Source organism: Mustela nivalis (genome assembly GCF_964662115.1).
Source record: "Mustela nivalis genome assembly, chromosome: 1".
In the NCBI taxonomy this organism is placed as follows: Eukaryota; Metazoa; Chordata; class Mammalia; order Carnivora; family Mustelidae; genus Mustela; species Mustela nivalis.
The window spans coordinates 124,601,476-124,623,397 of NC_139020.1; the positions used below are offsets into that span (position 1 = coordinate 124,601,476).

Genomic DNA, 21,922 nt, shown 5'->3' on the forward strand with positions numbered 1-21,922 from the left:
CACTGTGCTCTTCAGTTAAAGGGTCTCATCATATGATACACCCTATCCCTCTACATGTCATATATCATATCATATATCATATCATCATATGATATACCCACTTCCAGGCTGGCCATTCTGAATCCAGGCCCAACCTGACATCAATCAGCACAATTTCGGTGATCAGGTCTACAGTGCAGATCAGTGATTCCCAACCTTTTTTGACTAATGAACTTTAAAAAGTAATACTACAAACCTCCTTAGTAATTTTAAAAAATCATTTAAAAGTTTGTATGACACATGATAAGGCAAATTTAAATAAAAATATTCTTTTTTTTTTTTTTAAAGATTTATTTATTTGACAGAGAGAAATCACAAGTAGACAGAGAGGCAGCCAGAGAGAGAGAGAGAGAAGCAAGCTCCCTGCCGAGCAGAGAGCTCGATGCGGGACCCGATCCCAGGACCCTGAGATCATGACCCGAGCCGAAGGCAGCGGCTTAATCCACCAAGCCACCCAGGCGCCCCTAAATAAAAATATTCTTAAGTCAACATATTACTACTAAAGATTTGTTATAAAGTTCATATAGCAAAGTCTTTATGCTGATAATATCTAAGGACAAATTTTGACTTCTACTCACTGATGAACTGTTTTATCATGTAAAGAAAATCATGTTATCCAATGAAATTATCAAAAAGTTAAAAGATGGATTTCCAACCATCCAAATGTATTAAATTAAAAGATGGGGACTTAAAATTATCATATGGTTTCACTTACTTGTAGAACACAATGAATATGGGGCACCTGGGTGGCTCAGTGGGTTAAGCCTCTGCCTTCGGCTAAGGTCATGATCTCAGGGTCCTGGGATCAAGCCCCACATCGGGCTCTCTGCTCAGTAGGGAGTCTGCTTCCCCCTCTCTCTCTCTGCCTGCCTCTCTGTCTACTTGTGATCTCTGCCTGTCAAATAAATAAACAAAATCTTAAAAAAACAAAACAAAACAAAACACAAGGAATAACATGGAGGACATCAGGAGAAGGAAAGAAAAAGCGAAGGGGGGTAATATCAGAGGGGGAGGCGAACAATGATAGACTGTGATCTCTGAGAAGCAAACTGAGGGTTTTAGAAGGGAGGGGAGTGGGAGGATGGGTGAGCACAGTGGTGGGTATTAAGGAGGAGTCATATTGCATGGAGCCCTGGGTGTTAGAGGTGAACAATGAATCTTGGAACACTACATCAAAAACTAATTATGTATTGTATGGTGATTTACACAATAATTAAAAAAACAACAAACAAACAAAAGAGGGGGACTTAGCACCTAATGTATGTTGAAATGCAGGTGAAATTTAATTTGCATTACAGCATCCAAAATAAACAAAATGATTTCTTTAAACCTGATACTTGGGATTCTTCCATAAGTTGGAGGTTTAGTTTTTAGATTTTTTTTTTTTATTTGACAGAGAGAGATCACAAGCAGGCAGAGAGGCAGGCAGAGAGAGAGGGAAGCAAGCTCCCTGCTGAGCAGAGAACTGGAAGCGAGGCTCAATCCCAGGACCCCAGATTCAGGACCCAAGCAAAGGCAGAGGGTTTAACCCACTGAGCCACCCACGCACCCCTGCACGTTTAGTTTTTAAATATCAAGGTAGGAGAAATGGTTTCATGCTCCTCTTTGAGAGACATTCTCAGCAAACTGTACATTATAGGTATTTTACCAACAAATGAAAAGCCATGGGGTGCCTGGGTGGCTCAGGGGGTTAAAGCCTCTGCCTTCAGCTCGGGTCATGATCCTGGGGTCCTGGGATTGAGCCCCACATCGGACTCTCTGTTCAGTGGGGAGCCTGCTTCCTCCTCTCTCTCTCTGCCTACTGGCGATCTCTGTCAAATAAATAAATAAAATCTTTAAAAACAACAACGACAACAACAACAAAAACAAATGAAAAGCCAAATTGGATAGAATAACCCCATATTTTTTCTTTGTCATATTTTCAAGTGTTTAAATTTTTCCTTTTTAGATTTTTAAGTACCTCAACCTCTGATCTGACTGATCAGAGAATGATCAATCATAATAGAATAAACATTCAGCTATCTACAATACCATTGTATAGTAAGTTGAAAATTTTTAAAGCAAACCTCTTCCTATTTAATACAAAATGGAGACTTTTAATTGACAATCCATCTTAATTTGATTAGGCCCCTTCTATATTACATGAGATTCAACAGAATATCTTTACCTTGCTACTTATATTTACTGAACCAATCTAAAATTATTTTCTCTAGAGTGACCTTAAGAATAGGAAATACCAAATGCCAATTATATGCATATATGAATATATGTATAATTTTAAACATAAGGCATGCCTATCTAATGCTTCTAAATTTATCATACTTTTTTGTTTTTTTATTTATTTCAGAGAGTGAGAGAGAACATGAGCAGAGATGGGGGGAGGGCTATAATAATTTTTTTCAAAAAAATTATATTTTGAAATAGTTATAATTTCCAGAGTAACTGCAAAGATAAAACAGAGAATTCCCTCATGCCCTTTACCAGCTTCCTTTAATCATGTAGTTTGTTTAGTATTAGAGACATCTTGATGTTTTAGAAAAATTTTGATCAGATGAATACAGCTTACATATTCCATAAGGGACATCTTGAAATACTTCTTCAGAATTATTATTTTTCATGCTCCTCACTAATTTATGATGTTTTAACATGTGTTTTACACATGTTCTACTTCTAAGCAATGGCCAATTATGAGTACAAATTAAACTTGCGACTAAGAACAATTAAAAACAGTGTAATGGTCCTCTTCAAAATCTTCCTCCCACCACCCCCCCCCCCCAAATAGAGGAGAAAATGCTTCCAAAGTCATTTTACAGGACTAGAATTATCTGGATGCCAAAACTAGCCAACGACATTACAAGAAAAGAAAATTATAGGCCAATACTCCTGATAAACATAGATACAAAAATCCTAAACAAAATATTAGCAAACCAAATTCAAGAATAACAAAAGCATCATGTACCATGATCAAGTGGGATCTTTTCCAAGGATGCAAGGATGGTTCAATATCCATAAATCAATGTAATATACCATGTTAACAAAATAAAGGATAAAAATCTTATAATCATCTCATGAAATGCATGATATGTATTTGACAAAATACAACACCCATTCATGATAAAAACTCTCAACAAAGTGGGTGTAGAGAGAATGTACCTTAACAAAAGAAAGCCCATGTATGACAAGCCCATAGCTAACATCATACTCAACAAGAATAGGAACAAGGCAACGATGCATACGCTCACCACTTTTGTTCAGCGTAGTATCAAAGGTCTTAGGGCAATTAGCCAAGAAAAAGAAAAATTTTTAAAGATTTTATTTATTTATCTGAAAGCGAAAGAGAGAGAGAGAGAGCACGCACGAGTGGGATGGAGGGGCACAGGGAGAGAGAGAAGCAGACTCCTCCCAAGCAAGGAGCCCCACATGGGGCTTGATCCTAGATCCTCAGGATCATGATCTGAGCTGAAGGCAGATGCTTAACAACTGAGCTACCACGTTGCCCTAGATAAAGAAATTTTATTAAAAGCATCAAAAAAAAAAAGCATCCAAATCAGAAAGAAAAAAGTAAAATTTTCTCTATTTGTAGATGCTATAATCACATATATAGAAAACTCTGAAAACTCTACTGAAAAACTGTTAGAATAAATGAACTCAGTAAAGTTACAGGTCACAAAAACCAATATACAAAACTCAGTTCTGCTTCCTTTTTTTTTTTTTTTTAAGATTTTATTTATTTATTTGACAGAGATGACCAGTAGGCAGAGAGCCAGGCAGAGAGAGAGAGAGAGGAGGAGGAAACAGGCTCCCTGCTGAGCAGAGAGCCCAGCGTGGGGCTCAATCCCAGGACCCTGGGACCATGACCAAAGCTGAAGGCAGAGGCCCAACCCACTGAGACACCCAGGTGCCCCTCTCAGTTCTGTTTCTATACACTAATAATAAGTTATCAGAAAGAGAAATCAAGAAAAAAATCCTATTTATAACTGCATGAGAAAAGAATAAAATACCTAGGAATTAATTTACATAAGGAAGTGAAAGACCTGTACTCTATAAACTATAAGACACTGATGAAAGAAACTGAAGAACACAAATAAATGTAAAGATATTCTATGCTCATATACTGGAAGAATTAATATTGTCAAAATGTCTATAACTACAGAAAACAATCTACAGATGCAATGCAATCCCTATCAAAATTCCAATGACATTTTTCATAGAAATAAAAAAAAATTCCAAAATTTGTATGGAACCACAAAAGACTGTGACTAGCCAAAGCAATCTTGAGCAGTAAGAACAAATCAGGAGGCATTACTCCCTGATTTCAAACTATAATACAAAGCTATGGTAATCAAAACAATGTAGTATTAAAATAAAAACAGACACATAAATTAATGGAACAGAATAGAACCCCAAAATAAACTTATATATGGTCAATTAATTAAGACACAGGAGTCAAGAATAAACAGTGGGAGGAACGGACAGTCTCTTCAATAACTGGTCCTGGGAAAACTGAATAACCACATGCACAAAAATAAAACTGGATCTATCTCTTACACCATACACATAAATCAGATCAAAATGGATGGAAAATTGAATGTAAAACCTGAAACCATAAAACTCCTAGAAGAAAACACAAGCAACAAGCTCTTTGACATTGGTTTTGGTGAGGATTTTTTAGATTTGACACCAAAAGAGATGGCAATAAAAGCAAAAGTAAACAAGTGAGACTACATCAAACTAAAAACTTTTAACTGTACAACAAAGGAAACCATCAATAAAATGAAAGGGAAACCTAGTGAATAGGAGAAAATATCTGCAAATTATATATCTGATAATGGATTAACATTAAAATATGTAAAGAACTCATACAACTCAATAGCAAAAAAACCTCAAAAAATCCAATTAAAAAATTGGCAGACGGGGTGCCTGGGTGGCTCAGTGGGTTAAGCCGCTGCCTTTGGCTCAGGTCATGATCTCAGGGTCCTGGGATCGAGTCCCGCATCGGGCTCTCTGCTCAGTGGAGAGCCTGCTTCCCTTCCTCTCTCTCTGCCTGCCTCTCTGTCCACTTGTTACCTCTCTCTGTCAAATAAATAAATAAAATCTTTAAAAAAAAAATTGGCAGACGATCTGAATAGAAATTTTTCCAAAGACAATATAGAGATGGCCAAAAGGTACACAAAAAGGTGCTAAACATCACTAATCATCAGGAGAATGTAAGTCAAAATCACAATAAATTATCACTTCACACCTATAAGAACAGTTATTATAAAAAGACAAGAAATAAGTGTTGGCAAGGATGTGGGTGCTGGTGCGCTGCTGGTAGGAAAGTAAACTGGTGCAGCCACTGAAAAAAAGTATGGAACTTCTTCAAAAATTTACAAGTGTAACTACCATATGACCTAACAATTCCACTTCTGGGTATTTATCTGAAAGAGAAGAAAGCACTAAAAAAGATATCTACATCCCCATGGTCACTGCAACATTATTATAAATAATAGCCACACATGGAAACAATCTATGATTGTGTATCCATCAATGGATAAATGAACAGAGAAAATGTAGTGTGTACACACAATGAAATATTCAACCATAAAAAGAGGGAAATCTTGCCATTTGCAACAGTATGGATGGTCCTTGAGGGCATTATGCTGACGGAAGTAAGAGAAAGACAAATACTGTGTGAGCTTACTTACGTGAGATCTAAAAAAAAAAACAAAACTCACAAGGCCCAAAAGCCCAAACTGATGTAGAGAACAGACTGGTGGTTGATAGAGGTGGGGGCAGGGCGTGGGAAAAATGGGTGAAAGTGGTCAAAAGGTACAAACTTCTAATCATAAAATAATTAAGTCCTGGGGATGTAATGTATAGCATGGTGACTACAGTTAATAATATTGTATTGTATATTTGAAAGTTGATGAGACTAAATCTTAAAAGTTCTTATCTCAAGAAAAAAACTGTAATTATGTGGCAATGGATGTTAACTAGACATTGTGGTGATGATTTCACAATACATGCATATATCGAGTCACTATGTTGTACATCTAAAACTAATATGGTTATATGTTAATTAAATCTCAATAAAAAAATAAAAATAGTATAATAGTCACAAGCCACCAAAACAGATAAACTAACAACAACTGTAGATCGTAATCACATTCAACTAGTATCTCTTAATGTTGTTCACATCACATTACTCGAATTGTTGTTTTTAAATGGGAAAAGCATTTAAACAATTTATCAATTTCCAAAAAGTAGTTATTAATACTGCTTCTATTAATATTATTATTATTATTCTATTAATATTATTATTAATTATTATATTATTTATTACTGTCTTCAATGATACAAATTAATTCTAAGATCAATTTATAAGATGACTCTAAAATTTCACAGAGAAGAGAAATGTGCAGGAGTTAATACAACTTTGGGTGAGGGGAGGTGTGTGTGTGGGGGAAATAAAAAGAAATAACAATATATTTCCCTTAAACTGAGCAATGGGTAACAAATGTTCATTGTACTGTTATACTCTTCACCTAACACGTTTTCCAAATATTGTGCTATAGCCATTTAACATTTAGTTTTGCCTCACCAAAAATCACATTATAAAGCTACAGTAATTAAAAGTATATTACTAGCAAAGAACCAAAGATCGATGAAACTAAACAGTTCTAAAACCATCCCATGCATATATGAAAATTTATTAACTGATAATTTGACATGATACTTGTTATAAAGATTATTCCAAATGAACGGCCAACTAAACAAGATTCCTCCCTTACACCACAGATAAATATAAACTCCAGATGAATTAGAGACCTAAATTCTGTATAAAAGTATGAAAAAATGTAAGATTCTATGTTTAGATTTTCAGAGCAGGAGAAATGTCCATTTAAAAGTTGTAAAAAAAAAAAAAGTAAAATCAAAAGCTATAAAGGCAAAGAAAAGTAAATTCGAGATCAAAATTAAAAACTATTACAAACAAAGGGAGAGGACTTAGACTGGAGGAACTGTACCATTTTTATAATAAGGATGACTATCTAGGGCACAAAGAGCTCCTATAAATAAATAAGACAAGTATTTGTTATGCCACATATAACAGAAAAACCAAAAATAAGAGTGCTTAAACAAGACAGAAGTTAAATTTCTCACTCAGACAGCATAAGTTGAGGGTTGGTGAAGTGGCTCCACCAACAGCTGAGAGACCCAGGTTTTCTGGCTCACTGAGAACTATAGTGACAGTCTTGACAGACAGGATGGCTATTAGAACTCCAGTCATTGTATCCATGTTCCAATATAAGAAGGGTAAGGAATGAATCAGAGAGTGCCTTCTCTCTTTAAGGAAATTTCAGAAAATTATACTAAACACTCCTGCTTATGCATCATCAGCTAAAACTCATATGGTAACACTTAGCTCTAAGGAGGCCAGGGAATGTTGTCCTCCAAATGGGCAGAAAAGGGCTTGGATAAAAGCTGGGGTTCCCATGACTAAAGATGAAGGAAGAATAGACCACAGGATGTAACTAGCATTTTTTTTTTAAGATTTTATTTATTTATTTGACAGAGAGAAATCACAAGTAGACGGAGGCAGGCAGAGAGAGAGAGAGGGAAGCAGGCTCCCCGCCAAGCAGAGAGCCCGATGCGGGACTCGATCCCAGGACCCTGAGATCATGACCCGAGCTGAAGGCAGTGGCTTAACCCACTGAGCCACCCAGGCGCCCGTAACTAGCATTCTTTATTGTGCAATCTAAAAAAAACAAAAAACAAAAAACAAAACCCAGAAAAAGAAATACAAATGGTCATAAACTCAAGAAAAATATTCAATCACAGGGAAATAAATCAAAAACAAGGACACATTAGGTCTTCGTCTGTTTCAAAGGAAACATGAGTTTTTAAAACTTCTAAAAGAGGTAAAAATTTGTAAATTGGTAGATGGCATGAGGATTTTTAGCCTTGTGTTTTTTTTTTTTTTTTACAAAGAGAATGTATTCAATATTGCTAGTGTAAATAAAAAATAGTGGAAATATTTTTATTGATTGATAAACTGAAACACATTACTACTTTTAATTATATTATACATAATATCAGTATAGACACTTTGTGGACCAACTGGCAGTATGTATTAAAATTTTGGTTATATGATCATATGATCCAGCAATTCCATCTTTCAGAATTTATGCAATACAAACATCACACACTTGTGTAAGTACAAGGATGTTCATCACAGTAACGTTAAAAGACGGAAGAATTGGAAACAACCTAAATATTCATTATTATGGAACATTATTTTTCTTCATAGCACTATTACCATTATCTGAAATTACATTACCTACTTGTTTGTAATCTAGGGAGTTAGCTCATCTAGGAAAAGGGCCAAGGCAAGGAGAATATTATTTATGTAATACTTGTTGGTTAAAAATTCATTAGAAATAATGCACCATCTTTTAAAATAGCAACTCAAAACCAGCACCATTCCAGCCTTTCATAACAATAACTGGTGAGAAGGCCTGCAGGTTTGCAGACAGACTGAGAAACAATGAGTGGGATGAAGCTTCTGAACTTGCTATCTAGAGAGACTATACTGGATATGATCTGTTTGCCCTCTTCCTTAGAGTCTAGAGCATCTCACAGTAGAATCAACACATTCTATTGTATATAACTCTTAACTGCCTTTTAATTCATGGTTCCCAATACTCCTACCAGCACCAAATAAGCCGCCTCTGCTACTGAACAGGGCTTACCATGGGAAGGGGGTCCCAACCCACTGCCAGAGTAACAAGACATCATGTTGAAGGAGACAAATGCTGAGCCTCAGTGCTTGAGGGAAGTGCTTGACACTAATAGGAGCATTGTGTTCATCAGTACTCATAGTAGCAGTATTATAGGGCTCCACACCCAGTACTTTAAAATAAGGACTGTGCCTATGACCTACAAAATGGAAAGGATAAGCATGCCCTTGCTATGATTTCTAAGTCCTTAATGACATCTCCATTCACAGCAGCTAATCTCTGCTTTTTACTTCTAAACTTGTAGACAAGCAGTTTTCAAACTATTTTAACTGAAGCGATTCTGTTCAAATGTAAGCTTAAAGATAAATAAACGGGGGGGGGGGGAAGAGATAGCTTTACCGCTCAGTCTCAGGGGTAGGGTAGCAGGAGCACCCAGAGTACTAAGAGCTCTGGGAAGCAGGGTTTGAAAGGGAAGGAGACAGGGAGTATTCGAGAAAGTGAACTTTACTGAAGACAGAAGGGAAGTGAGGGAGGGGGCTTTGTAGATGGGGGGAAAGCACAGGGCCTAGGGCTGGTTTATTGGAGGAAGAACAAAGTGCCTTTTGTGACTTTGACAAAGTAAGCACAGGGATTAACAGAAGAGGAGGTCAGAGAGGTAAGTGGGGGTTTAGATTATATAGGGCCTTGTAGGTAAGCATAAAGCCTCTGAGCTAAGAACTGATTTTTAACAGTGTCCCTCTAGCTGCTGCATTGAGAACAAGCTGTACAAGGGCAAGGACAAAAGCAGGGAAAAAAGAATTAGGAGAGGGCAATTATTCAGGAGATATATACTGGTGGTTTGGAGAAGGTGAAAGCTGGAGATACTGGCATTAATGACCAATTCTAGATACGTTCTAAAAGTAAATACCTTCTGAAAGAAGAGCCAACAGGGTTTGCTGACAAACTGAATGTGGGAAGAAAGGTGACAGTCAACAATGACTCCAAAGTTCTTAGCCTGGGCTACTAGAAGAAGGGAGTTGCTATTTACTGAGATGGGACAGGCAACAAAAAGGGTGGTTTTGGAGGGGGAAAATGAATTCAGTTTTGAAATGTCTATTAGATATCCAAATGGAGAGGTCATGTAGGCACTCTGATATCAGAGTGTGGGATTTAGAGGAGTGGTCTAACTTGGAGATAAAATCTGGAAGTCACTGGCATGTGGTTTTTGGCAGATAGATGGTATTTAAAGTCATGAGACTGGGTGAAATGCAAGGAAATAGTGTTGATAAGGAAGAATACAAGTTTGAGAGGTAAGAGGCATCCCAACACCTAGTGATCAGGAAGTTGATGAGGAACTAGCAAGAACACTGAGATAGAATCCTCTAGTAAGGTGGGGGGAAATCCAGAGAAAGTAGTGTTCTGGAAGCTAAGTTAAAGCATTTCAAAGAAAGAGGAACAATCAACTGGGCAGAATGCTGCTGAAAGATCAAGTAAAAGAAAAACTGAGAACTGAATCACTTGACAGATTGGCAATGTTGAGGTCTTGATTGGGGAGGGGAGGTAAGGGCCTGATTAGTATGGATTCGAGACGGACTGGCAGGAAGGAACTGGACTCAGTGAGTTAAACAACTGTAGAAAGGAACAGATTTGAAGGGGATGCAGAATCAAGAGTTTGGTCTTATATGTTAAGGCATTATATCTCTAATATTTAGTACAGTGGCTGCCACATAGCACATAGCAGCAACTCAAGAAATATTTGTTGACTGAACTAAGCAATCAGGAAAAGTCTTCATTCTAGACATTTAAAAGCTGATACAGTAAAATGTGACAATCCTTAGTCCAATAAAAAGAACTGCCTTTATTTTTCTACTATGCCTGAAAACTCTTCAGTTTTAAAGACTAAAAAAATTAAATTACAACTATTCCTTACATACCTAGAACACCTAAATTTGAGAGGAATAGCAACAGAATTTGACAAACACATGCTCTATAAGAACACATACATTAAATTTTGGATAAGTACAATCTCTCCAACTACCTCCTGCATTAGGGCCATCTGACTTTGTACTCAGGGGTACAACATAGTCCCCAATCCTCTATGTTATGACTCACTATCCACTAGATGGAAGACTTCTGTTGGTTGCTGAAAGATACTAACTTACAGGAACCTTATACATATGACAAAAGCAAAATAATAATAATCATTTGTTCAGTCATTTTTACTGCTAAACATTCACCTTCTCTTTTTATTCTTACAACTTTGTGAGGCAAGTATTCTTTTTTTTTTTTAAAGATTTTATTTATGTATTTGACAGAGATCCAAGTAAGCAGAGAGGCAGGCAGAGAGAGAGAGGAGGAAGCAGGCTCCCTGCTGAGCAGACAGCCCAATGCAGGGCTCAATCCCAGGACCCTGAGATCATGGCCTGAGCCAAAGGCAGAGGCTTTAATTTAACCCACTGAGCCACCCAGGCACCCCGAGGCAAGTATTCTTTTTTTTTTTTTAATTTTTTATTTTTTATAAACATATATTTTTATCCCCAGGGGTACAGGTCTGTGAATCACCAGGTTTACACACTTCATAGCACTCACCAAAGCACATACCCTCCCCAATGTCCATAATCCCACCCCCTTCTCCCAATCAAGGCAAGTATTCTTAACACTTTCACATATAAGAAAGCACAGGGCTGGAGACTTGCATACGAACACACATCTCGGAGTGCCTGGGTGGCTCAGTCCATGATCCCAGAGTCCTGGGATGGTGCCCTGTGTTATGTCGGGCTCCCTGCTTGATGGGGAGCCTGCTTCTACCTCTCCTACTCCCTCTGCTTGTATTCCTTCTCTATTTCTCTCCTTCTGTGTGATAAATAAACAAAATCTTAAAAAAAAAAAAAACCAACAACACACATCTCTTTCAAGAAATAGTGCTGGGACAACTGGATATCCACATGCAAAAGAATGGAGGTGGACGCTATGTCACACACAAAAATTAACTCAACACTGATCAAAGACCTAAACGTAAGAACTAAAACTATAGACTCTTAGAAGAGAGCATAGGGGTAAACTGACATGATCTTGGATTTGGCAATGGATTCTTAGGACACCAAAAGTATAAGCAACAAAAGAACAGAACAGAAATTTGACTTCATTAGAATTAGAAGCCAGTGTACAAAGGACACTATCAAAAAAGTGAAAAAGCAACACACAGTATGGGAGAAATACGTGCAAACAATATATCTGACAAGGGTCTGGTATCCAGAATGTATAAAGACCCCTTAACAACTACTTAACAATAAGACAAGCAATCCAATTAAAAAATGGACAAAGGACTTGAATAGATGTCTTTCTTAAGAAGATATACAGATGACCAAAAAGGACATGAAAAGATGCTCAACATTATTCACTAGTCATTTAGAAAATGTGAATCAAAATCACGAGATATTACTTCATACCCACTAGGATAGCTATAACCAAAAAACCCCTGGAGGGTGGCAGGGGAGAGGGGTTGGGTTAAATAAGTGATGGGGATTAAGGAGTGCACTTGTGATGAGAACGGAGTAATGAATAGAAATGAATCACTATATTGTACACCTGAAATTAATGTAACACTGTATGTTCACTAACTGGAATTAAAATAAAAACTTAAAAAAAAAAACCCAAAAACCAAAAACAGTGGGGCACCTGGGTGGCTCGGCTGGTGAGGTATCTGACTCAATTTCTGCTTGGGTCATGATGTCAGGGTTGTGAGACTGAGCCCTGCATCAGGCTTGGCGTTGGACGTGGAGCCTGGTTAAGATTCTCCCTCTTCAGACGTGGAGAAAGGGGAACCCTCTTCCACTGTTGGTGGCAATGCAAGCTGGTGCAGCCACTTTGGAAAACAGTGTGGAGATTCCTTAAGAAATTAAAAATAGAGCTTCCTTATGACCCTGTAATTGCACTACTGGGTATTTACCCTAAAGATACAGATGTAGTGAAAAGAAGGGCCATCTGTACCCCAATGTTTACAGCAGCAATGGCCACGGTTGCCAAACTGTGGAAAGAACCAAGATGCCCTTCAACGGACGAATGGATAAGGAAGATGTGGTCCATATACACTATGGAGTATTATGCCTCCATCAGAAAGGATGAATATCCAACTTTTTTATCAACATAGACAGGACTGGAAGAGATTATGCTGAGTGAAATAAGTCAAGCAGAGAGAGTCAATTATCATATGGTTTCACTTATTTGTGGAGCATAACAAATAACATGGAGGACATGGGGAGATGGAGAGGAGAAGGGAGTTGGGGGAAACTGGAGGGGGAGATGAACCATGAGAGACTATGGACTCTTTGAAAAACAATCTGAGGGTTTTGGAGGGGAGAAGGGTGGGAATTGGGGGAGCCAGGTGGTGGGTATTATGGAGGGCACGTATTGCATGGAGCTCTGGGTGTAGTGCATAAACAATGAATTCTGGCACACTGAAATTTAAAAAATAAAAAAAATTATATATAAAAAAAGATTCTCCCTCTCCTCTTCCTTCCCTCTCTTGCTCTCACTCTCTCACTCTTTAAAAAAAAACAACAAACAGAAAATAACAAGTATTGACAAGGATGCTGAGAAACTTCAGAACATTGCTGGTGGAAATGTACAATACTGCAGATGCTATATAAAACAGTTTGATGGTTTCTCAAAAAGTTAAACATAGAATTACTTATGACCCAGCAATTCCACTCCTATGTATGTACACAAAAGAACTAAAACAGGTATTCAAGCAAAAAATTATACATGAATGCTCTTAGTAGCACTATCTATAATAGCCAAATGAATAAACAACCCAAATATCTATCAATTGGTGAATGGATAAATAAAATGTAGTATATCCATACAATTGAATTATTACTCAATCAAAGAAAGGAATGATAATTTTTAAAAATTATTTTTATTAACATATAATGTATTATTTGCCCCAGGGGTACAGGTCTGTGAATCATCAGGTTTACATATTTCACAGCACTCACCATATCACATACCCTCCCCAATGTCCATAACCCAACTACCTTCTCCATACCCCCTTCCCCCAGCAACCCTCAGTTTCTTTTGTGAGATTAAGAGTCTCCAATGGTTTGTCTCCTTCCTGACCCCATCTTGTTTTATTTTTTTCTTCCCTACCCTCCAACCCCCCCCCACCCTGCCTCTCAAATTCCTCATATCAGGGAGATCATATGATCATTGTGAAAGGAATGATTATTATTCAAAGAAAGGAACACATGCTACAACATGAATGAACCTTGCACAAATTATGCTAAGTGAAAAAAACCAGTCACAGTATGTCACATTTGTGTGATGCCACTTATATGAAATGCCCAGAATAGGCAACTCTGCAGAGACAGAAGCAGATTGGTGGTTTTCAGGAAATAGGGGGAGAGAGGAATAGAGAGTGCCTGTTAAATGGGTACAGGGTTTCCTTCTGGGGTGACAAAAATAGTCTGCAATTAATGGTAATGCTTACACAACACTGTGAATGTACGGAGAGTCCTGAATTGTATACTTTAGGTTAAACTGATTAATGTTATGTGAGCTTTAATTCTATTAAAAAAATCACACAGCTGACATTTAACAAATCAAGATTTGGCACCCAAGAAATGACTGCAAATCATCTGCCCACTCAAAATATCCTATTTCCTCTATAAACCAAAGAAGCTTTGGCCCACCTTGCAATTAACTTTTCCCTCTGTCTACCACAATCCAAGTATGGTACCTAACTTTATTTATGATGGTGGAATTCCTATAATTGCCCAAGCACACAAAAGTTTCTAAATAAAATATTTCTTATCATAGACTCCCAGTATAAACCTTTGTAGACCAAGGGCTTTTACTTATGTCATAAAGGCATCCTTCATACAGAAGTTAACCATCATCTACCTAATGGATGCACTACTAGCAGCTATGAAGACTAATCCTTCATAGGATTACACTCTTGCTTTCGGAAAAAAGTACAGCAATGGGGCTTATGTCTTCAACTAATAAACTCCATTCCTCAGTAATAAATCCTTGGCATTTTCCAGCCCCTATGGTATCTATAGATCACAACTCTTTAAACCTCATATGCTAGCTAGGTTAAGGTTGCCGATGAGGCAGAGATGTATAAGAGACAGATCGGTAGAGGCCATGTGCGTGACAACCCACTCTGGACAGCTACTCTAATCCAATCTTCTAGGTAATTGCATTCCAGCATTCACACAACCTTTTGGAAACCAGTTTGTTCGTGTTCTCTTCTCTTTGAGCTCAGTGAGGGTCTCCTCCAACTTGGGTCCATACCCTTTAATGAGCATCAGTGATAAAGATTTCAAAGTATGAGAAATTTTACATATATGCAACTGGAAAGCCAGCTATAATATAAAGTTAAAGCAGCTGCAAAAAACTGCTCTTGGGAATCTGAAATTTGGAGATACATATTCCCTGACATAGCCAAGTATTCCATTTTCAACATGACAACAATCTGATATTTGTTCACAGTTTAATGGGAGGATGATGTCAGGGTCACTGGAGCCCCGCTGGCCTTTAGGAGCCCTAAGGCTTTTCAGATAAGAAAGAGACTAAGGGCCTAATCACTAACATCTGAGTCTCAAAGGTCCTGGCAAAATATCTCCTCAATGGAAAGCACAAAGTCTCCAAAACAAATACAAGCAAGACCCCTCTGATATAGGGGAGAAGGGTAATCAGGCACCACTAAGTTACCTCCCTCAAGAGCTAGAAGCATTTGGGTAACCAACACAGACTGCACCTACCATACATATAAGACACCTGACCTTCCCTCATCACTTCCCTTCTAGGCTAAATTCAAAAGATTTCCCAAATTTATCCTTTCCATTTCCTTACTTTCTACCCACTTCAATCTGGTCTCTGCCTTTTCCAATCTAAAATGGTTTTGCTGAGGTCAACGATTCCATCTTGCTAAAATCAACTGATCATTTTCAATCTGCAGCTTCACTTGGTAACTCTTCTTTTTAAAAAATGCCTTTTATGACACAACTTAAACTGGAATTAGATTCTAAAGTAAACACCTAAGAAAAATATCGAGCATAGTTTAAATTACTCTTGAATCCTTTAAATGGCCCATTAAATAAAGCAAAGCTGTTTTTTGTATACATTAACTCTAGGCAGTAATGAACAGCATACACATATACAGGTATACGCAAAACAAACAGTTAAGTATACATGCGAAATCAACTTCTCTTTCATCTAATTAAAAACATCTTCAAGTATATTAGGTTAGGTTTGCATACCTTAGCTATAAGCAAGATCCCACTCCACTGTACCTCTGACCACTTCTCATCCCTTATCCTGGAGCAACCTTCTTTTACTCAACTTTGAAACACTGGGTCTGAGCTCTCTCTCTTTTTAATCTGTCAATGGTCTTAACTTCCACTGCTCAGTGGAATCACCTGAAGAGTTGTTGGTTTTTTTTTTTTTTTTTTAATCCCAGGCTTTAATTTAGACCAAGTAAACAAAAATATACATTTCTGGTGTGGGTATTAACAAGAGTAATTTTAAATTATCCAATATTTCCAACGTGCAGCCAAGATGAGAATCCCTGTTGTGTTCTCTCTTCCTAGAACAGGGATTCCACACTCAAATGCCTACAGGATCAGAGAAGTAAATTTAAAAAAAGCAAGCCAGGGGCGCCCGTGTGGCTCAGTGGGTTAAAGCCTCCGCCTTCGGCTCAGGTCATGATCCCAGGATCCTGAGAACAAGTCCCGCATCGGGCTCTCTGCTCAGCGAGGAGCCTACTTCCTCCTCTTTCTTTGCCTGCCTCTCCACCTATTTGTGATATCTCTGTCAAAAAAATAAATAAAATCTTAAAAAAAAAAAAAAAAAGCAAGCCAGGTGTAAGTTTTAGGGAGTGGTGGACTCTGCTGAACTAGAAAGCAGCTGGGATCAGTGTTGACTTAGCTCCAACCAATTGTTGCCATACGGGAAAGCCAGCTCAGTAGTGCTACATCTTCTCATTTTTAAAGAAAAGACCCAAATCTAGATTTTCATGAGAAATCTTTAGATTTTAAATTATTGGCAACTAAAAATTGAACAACAAAAAACATTCCATGGGAAAAACAAAACATATGTGTAAGCCAGATTTAGCTGTGGGCTACAGATTCCCAAAGTGCTCCAGTAATTCCATCCACAACCCCTCAATATGTGGGGTCCCCAGTTCAGTCCACTCCTTTGGGCTATGGATTTGAATTACCAAAGCTTATGTTATTCTCCACTCAGAGAGACTGGTGAGGTCTTACCAGTCCCAAAGTGAACTATGATTTATACCCACTTCAAAACTATTTACCTTTCTAGTGCTCTCTACCTCAGATAACAGCCACAACATTCACCTGGTTGGGCAAGCCTGGGAGTCATCCTACTCATTTCTCCCTCAATCATTAAGTCCTTTCAATTATGCTTCTTAAATATATCTCCTATATCCATCTTCATCTCCTCTGCTACCACCATGGTCCCGGCTACAATCTTTTCTCTTCTACCTCTCCACTGTGTGTTAATTGGCAATTGGCTCAAGATGCCATAATAAAATACCATAGCCTGGATTGCTTAAACAACAGAAATGTAATTTTCTCACGGTCCTGGAGGGCAGATGTCCCAGATCAAGGTCTGAAAAAGTCAGGTTCTCTTTGTGGCTTGCAGATAGCCACCTTCTAACTGTGTTCACAAGGCCTTTCCAACCTCCTCTACTTATAAAACCACCAATTCTATTGAGTTGGGGCCCCACACTTTTGACCCTGTTTAATCCTAATTACCTACCAAAGATTCTATTTCCACGTTTAGTCACTAGGGGTAAGGGACTCAAAATTCAATTGTGGGAGGACAAAATGCAGTCTATAGCTCTCAGTAACCTTAATTAGGGTCAGTTGTTTCCCACAAGCACTCATTTCTTTCCAAACCATTCTCTTCAACATGACCATATTGATCTTTTTACAAAACAGTATTTATGTGTATATGTACATATTAGACCCAATAATTCCATTTCTAGGAATTTATCCTATAGATATTTTCACACACATGAACTGGCATATGCCTGTATTATTCTTTATAGTAAATTATTAGAAAAAATTTAAATGTTCACCAATAAAGGAACGGTTAAATAATCTGTGGTATATCCATACAATGGAATACTATAAGGTCATTCAAAAGAATAAGGAAACTATATATTGAAATGGAAAGGTTTCCAAGACATTGTTACAAACAGAAATACTGTGTACAGAGGTGCCTGGTTGCTCAGTCATTAAGCATCTGCCTTTGGCTCAGGTCATGGTCCCAAGGGTCCTGGGATCGAGCCCTATGTCAGGCTGAGCACGGAGCCTATTTCTCCCTCTCCCCACTGCTCATGCACACTCTTGCTCAAATAAATAAAGTCTCAAAAAAAAATAGTGTGTACAGAATACTACCATTTGTGTAAACAACAATAGGAACTAAGAATATGCATTTGCTTGAATGCTGACAAAAAAATGTCTAGAACAATACACAAAACTAGTATTAGTGGTTATCCTTTTAAAAAAAAGTGTGGGGAAGGGGTGCCTGGGTGGCTCAGTGGGTTAAAGCCTCTGCCTTCAGCTCAGGTCATGATCCCAGGGTCCTGGGATCGAGCCCCGCATCAGGCTCTACTCAGTGGGGAGCTGCTTCCTCCTCTCTCTGCCAGCCTCTCTGCCTACTCGTGATCTCTGTCAAATAAATAAACAAAATCTTAAAAAATAAAATAAAAAGTGTGGGGCAAACAGCAGCTGGGGAGGAAAGTAGGATCCAATACAGACACTATAATGTGCCATAAGGTCCTCTTGTGATTCCGATGAATAGGCTGGACTGAGAACTCCTGCTCAGAGAAAGCCTTTACCAACTTTTCCAGATTCATTTTGTATCATCCTGCCCCTACCACTCTCCACGGTTCCAGCCACATTGTCCTCTGAGTTCCCAAAAAAGGTCTTATTCCTTCTGCCTGATACATTGCCCCCCTATGCTTCACTTTATAACTTCTATTAACCTTCAATGTCCCCCTCACCTTAAAGGTCATTTCCCAAGGAAACCTTTCCTAGTTCCCAAACTAGGACCCTTGTTTTATGTACTCAGTGTGCTCTGTACTTCTCCTAGAATTTATCACAATTGCAATGAGGTATCTGTATCACTATACGTGTGTGTCACTCTCTTTAGAAATAATGTTCAAGAGTACAAAGACCACACTAGCTCCTTTTATCACTATATTTCCAGAACTAAACTAGCACCTGGCTGGCAAAGTATGCCCTTCCTCAGATATTTGGTAAATAAATGAACGACTCCTCTGCCCTCAAGCTTAGGACAGCAGAGAAAATCAACACATAACCAAATGAAGACAACGTAGGGTCACCGATGTTAATTAAGGCAACAGTCTACTTAGGACAGTGGTTCTCAATTGGGGTGATTTTGGCTCTGTCAGAGGACATCTGGCAGTATCTGGAGGCTTTTTTGATTGTCACTACTGTGTACATTGTGTGACTATTTGCTATAATTGTGTATGGGGGGAGGTACTAGTGGTATATATTTAGGAGAGGTCAGGAATGCTGCTAAACATTCTGTGATGACCAGGATAGCCCTCCCCAACAACGAATTACCTGGTCCAAAATGTCAATAGTACTATAGATGAAAACGCCTAATTTAAAGAGTGGTAAAACTCAAAAGGGTGATCAACTCTACTCCAGGTGGTGGGGTTTTTTTTGGGGGGGAGGGTAAGGTGTGTATCAGGGAAGATGTTAAGAAAGACTTTAGCTGTGTACTGAAAGGTGACAGGGGCTAAATCAGTGGAGACTGATCAGCTTATGAAGAGTTTAAAAAAGCAAAGTCCTGGTTTGCTTTTAACAAGTGCTCCCCTCAAGTACTCCATACTCTGAAATTTCTCAGATCCTTTACTCTCTTCTAGATGAAACTAAACTTTCATTCTCTTAGGGCAGTGGGTTTTAGCTAAACATTAAGGTAAAATTAATTCAGATTAAAGTCAGATACCCTTTCACTGTCCAGAATGTTAACTACATTTTAAAATATGCAAATACTTAAGAACTCAAATAAATCTTTAACTGATTAATATTCAGGTTGTTAGTGCATACAACTATTTTTTACCTCAACAGCCAGGTTGGTCCTGATAAAGACTTCTTCAAAGCTTTGTTTTTTGAAAAAAACCTTCTTACTTTGTTTGCCCTGTCCTCAATTTCTGAGTTCTCAGATTTATAAAAGATCCGAGTTTTCCCCACAGTATCTCAAGTTCTTCTGTCAGAGAAGATAGGAGAGCCATGTGGATGCAATAAATGTGAACAGATTTTATTTATAAATTAGGAGTGGTCTATAGATTTTTAAAAGGCTTTCACTAAAAGTCATGGATATTTCTGAGAGGAATGAAACTGAGATAATTTTAATGGTACCATCAAGAAAGAAAATGATGTTTTACTACTACACAAACCTGCTGCCTACTGAGCAGGATGCACATGCCCTGACCTAGTACAGCAATGTTTAGGGTCTCAGCAGTGGGTGCTCCGTTTACAAGAAACTGAGGCCTGAGACTAATAAAGAACAAAGAAACATGCCTGGGACCAAAGGTTTGAGGGGGTGCTTTGTACATAAATGATCTGAGAAGGAGCACTTCTTCAGAGTTTGGAAGGCACTACAAACCACTCTTTTTTGCTTACGTGTTAAGAATTTTTATTTCGTGTTTTCAGGCCATTTCTTAATAAGAAAATACATTATAATTTACAAACAGCGACTTATCCTCCCTTACATTTGCTGACCACTAAAACTGGGTAAAATTTCCTTAAGCTTTACCAGAGTTGAGGGATTGGGAATAATGCGCGCACAACAGAGTTCAGATGCAACATCAAGTCCAAGCCCGGCCAGCTGGTTTCCATCGAGAGGTCCCCCGAGAGAAAGCCCCTCCGAGGCGGCGGCCAGGGTCGGCGCGGGAGAGACCCACTGAGGCGGCCTGGGGGCGGCCGCACGGCAGGGCCAGGGTGTGCCCGGCCTCCGTTTACCTTTGTTTCAGGTACTCCTGCTTTCAGCCAGGCCGGGGATCCCGCCCGAGGCCCGGAGCTGGTGACACATCCTTCTTTGGCCAATTCGGGCTAAGGCTGGGCAGGGGGCGGGGAAGGAAAATAGAGCCTCAGCGCCTAACGACGTGACTCTCAGTTCTTCCAAAACGTTGGCATTTGTTTTTCTGCCAAGCTTTCCTGTTAACAAGTTCCCGAGGGCTGTGCGGGCGAACTGGCCTGGGAGCCCCAAAAGTGGGAGGGGCAGGGCCGTCCCCCGCCTTCTCTGCTCGGTGGGTGCCCCCGGGGCAGGCGGTTTCCACACCTCCCGGGCAGCCACTGCCCGGGACCCAGCGGGGCGTGCACTGGAGCCCGCGCCGCCCCAAACCCCGACTCCCACGGCACTGCCGCTGGCCCAGCTCGGCGAGGCCCCTCTGGCCCCGCTGGCCAGGCCGGTCCCCGCCCCCAGGCCCCGGCCCCGCCCGCTCGGGCCTCCGCGCACCGCCCCCCGGCCTCGCCACCACCCTCGGGCAGGGCCGGGGGCGCCCTGGTTCCAGGCCGCGCGGCGGGCGTCCCCGCGCCTACCTCAGCGCCCGCGGCTCCTCCTCCGGCTGCTGCCCCGGCTCGCGGACGGCGCTTGCCACCAGACTCCCCGGCGGCGCGGAATCTGGGAGGCGAGTGCGGCGTGTGTAGAGCTGAGGCCCGAACGCGCCCCGCCCAGCCGCCCGCCCGTCCGCCCGTCCGCCCGTCACCTCCTCCCCCTTATGCCCACCCTCCGCCGCGCGCTCGGCGCCCCGCCCCGCCCGCCAGGCTCCGCCCACACCGCCAGCTGGTGTCGGGAAGGGGGCCGCCAGGGGCGCTGCGAGAGCCGCAATGTCCGCTGCCCGTGGGGTCTTTGGTATGGCGGCCCCGTGGTGTCGTGGTTTGTGGCGCTTACAACCGTTTATTGGATACGAATCTCCTGTTTGGATTTGTTATTACTGTGATTTTATTGTCATTGTCGTTTTGTAATCGTTGTAATTGTTATCTTCATTAGTTCTTTTATCCTCCTGGAGCTGACCGGATGGTTCCCTTGAGGGGGGAGATGGCAGACACGCAGCCTTCGCTACTGACCAATAAACCTGGTCACTCCGATACTCCCAGTCGCCCGCACCTGTGCCACAT

The 21,922-nt window shown here is 39.9% G+C and overlaps 1 protein-coding gene across 3 annotated transcripts in view; it reads right to left on the reverse strand.

Annotated features, from left to right (window-relative positions):
- PPP2R3A (protein phosphatase 2 regulatory subunit B''alpha) overlaps nucleotides 1-21,533 on the reverse strand; it is a 199,353-nt gene extending 177,820 nt beyond the window's left edge. Inside the window, exons 1-2 of one of the 3 annotated variants that reach the window (XR_014300574.1) lie at nucleotides 21,344-21,506; nucleotides 20,765-20,860 (exon numbers count right to left, since the gene is read on the reverse strand). The gene's annotated coding sequence lies outside the window, so the exon portion shown is untranslated. Of the gene's footprint in view, nucleotides 1-20,764; nucleotides 20,861-21,343 lie in introns of all 3 variants that reach the window. The other 2 variants (XM_082690861.1, XM_082690862.1) reach the window with 2 other exon arrangements.
- Between the last annotated feature and the right edge of the window lie 389 nt (nucleotides 21,534-21,922).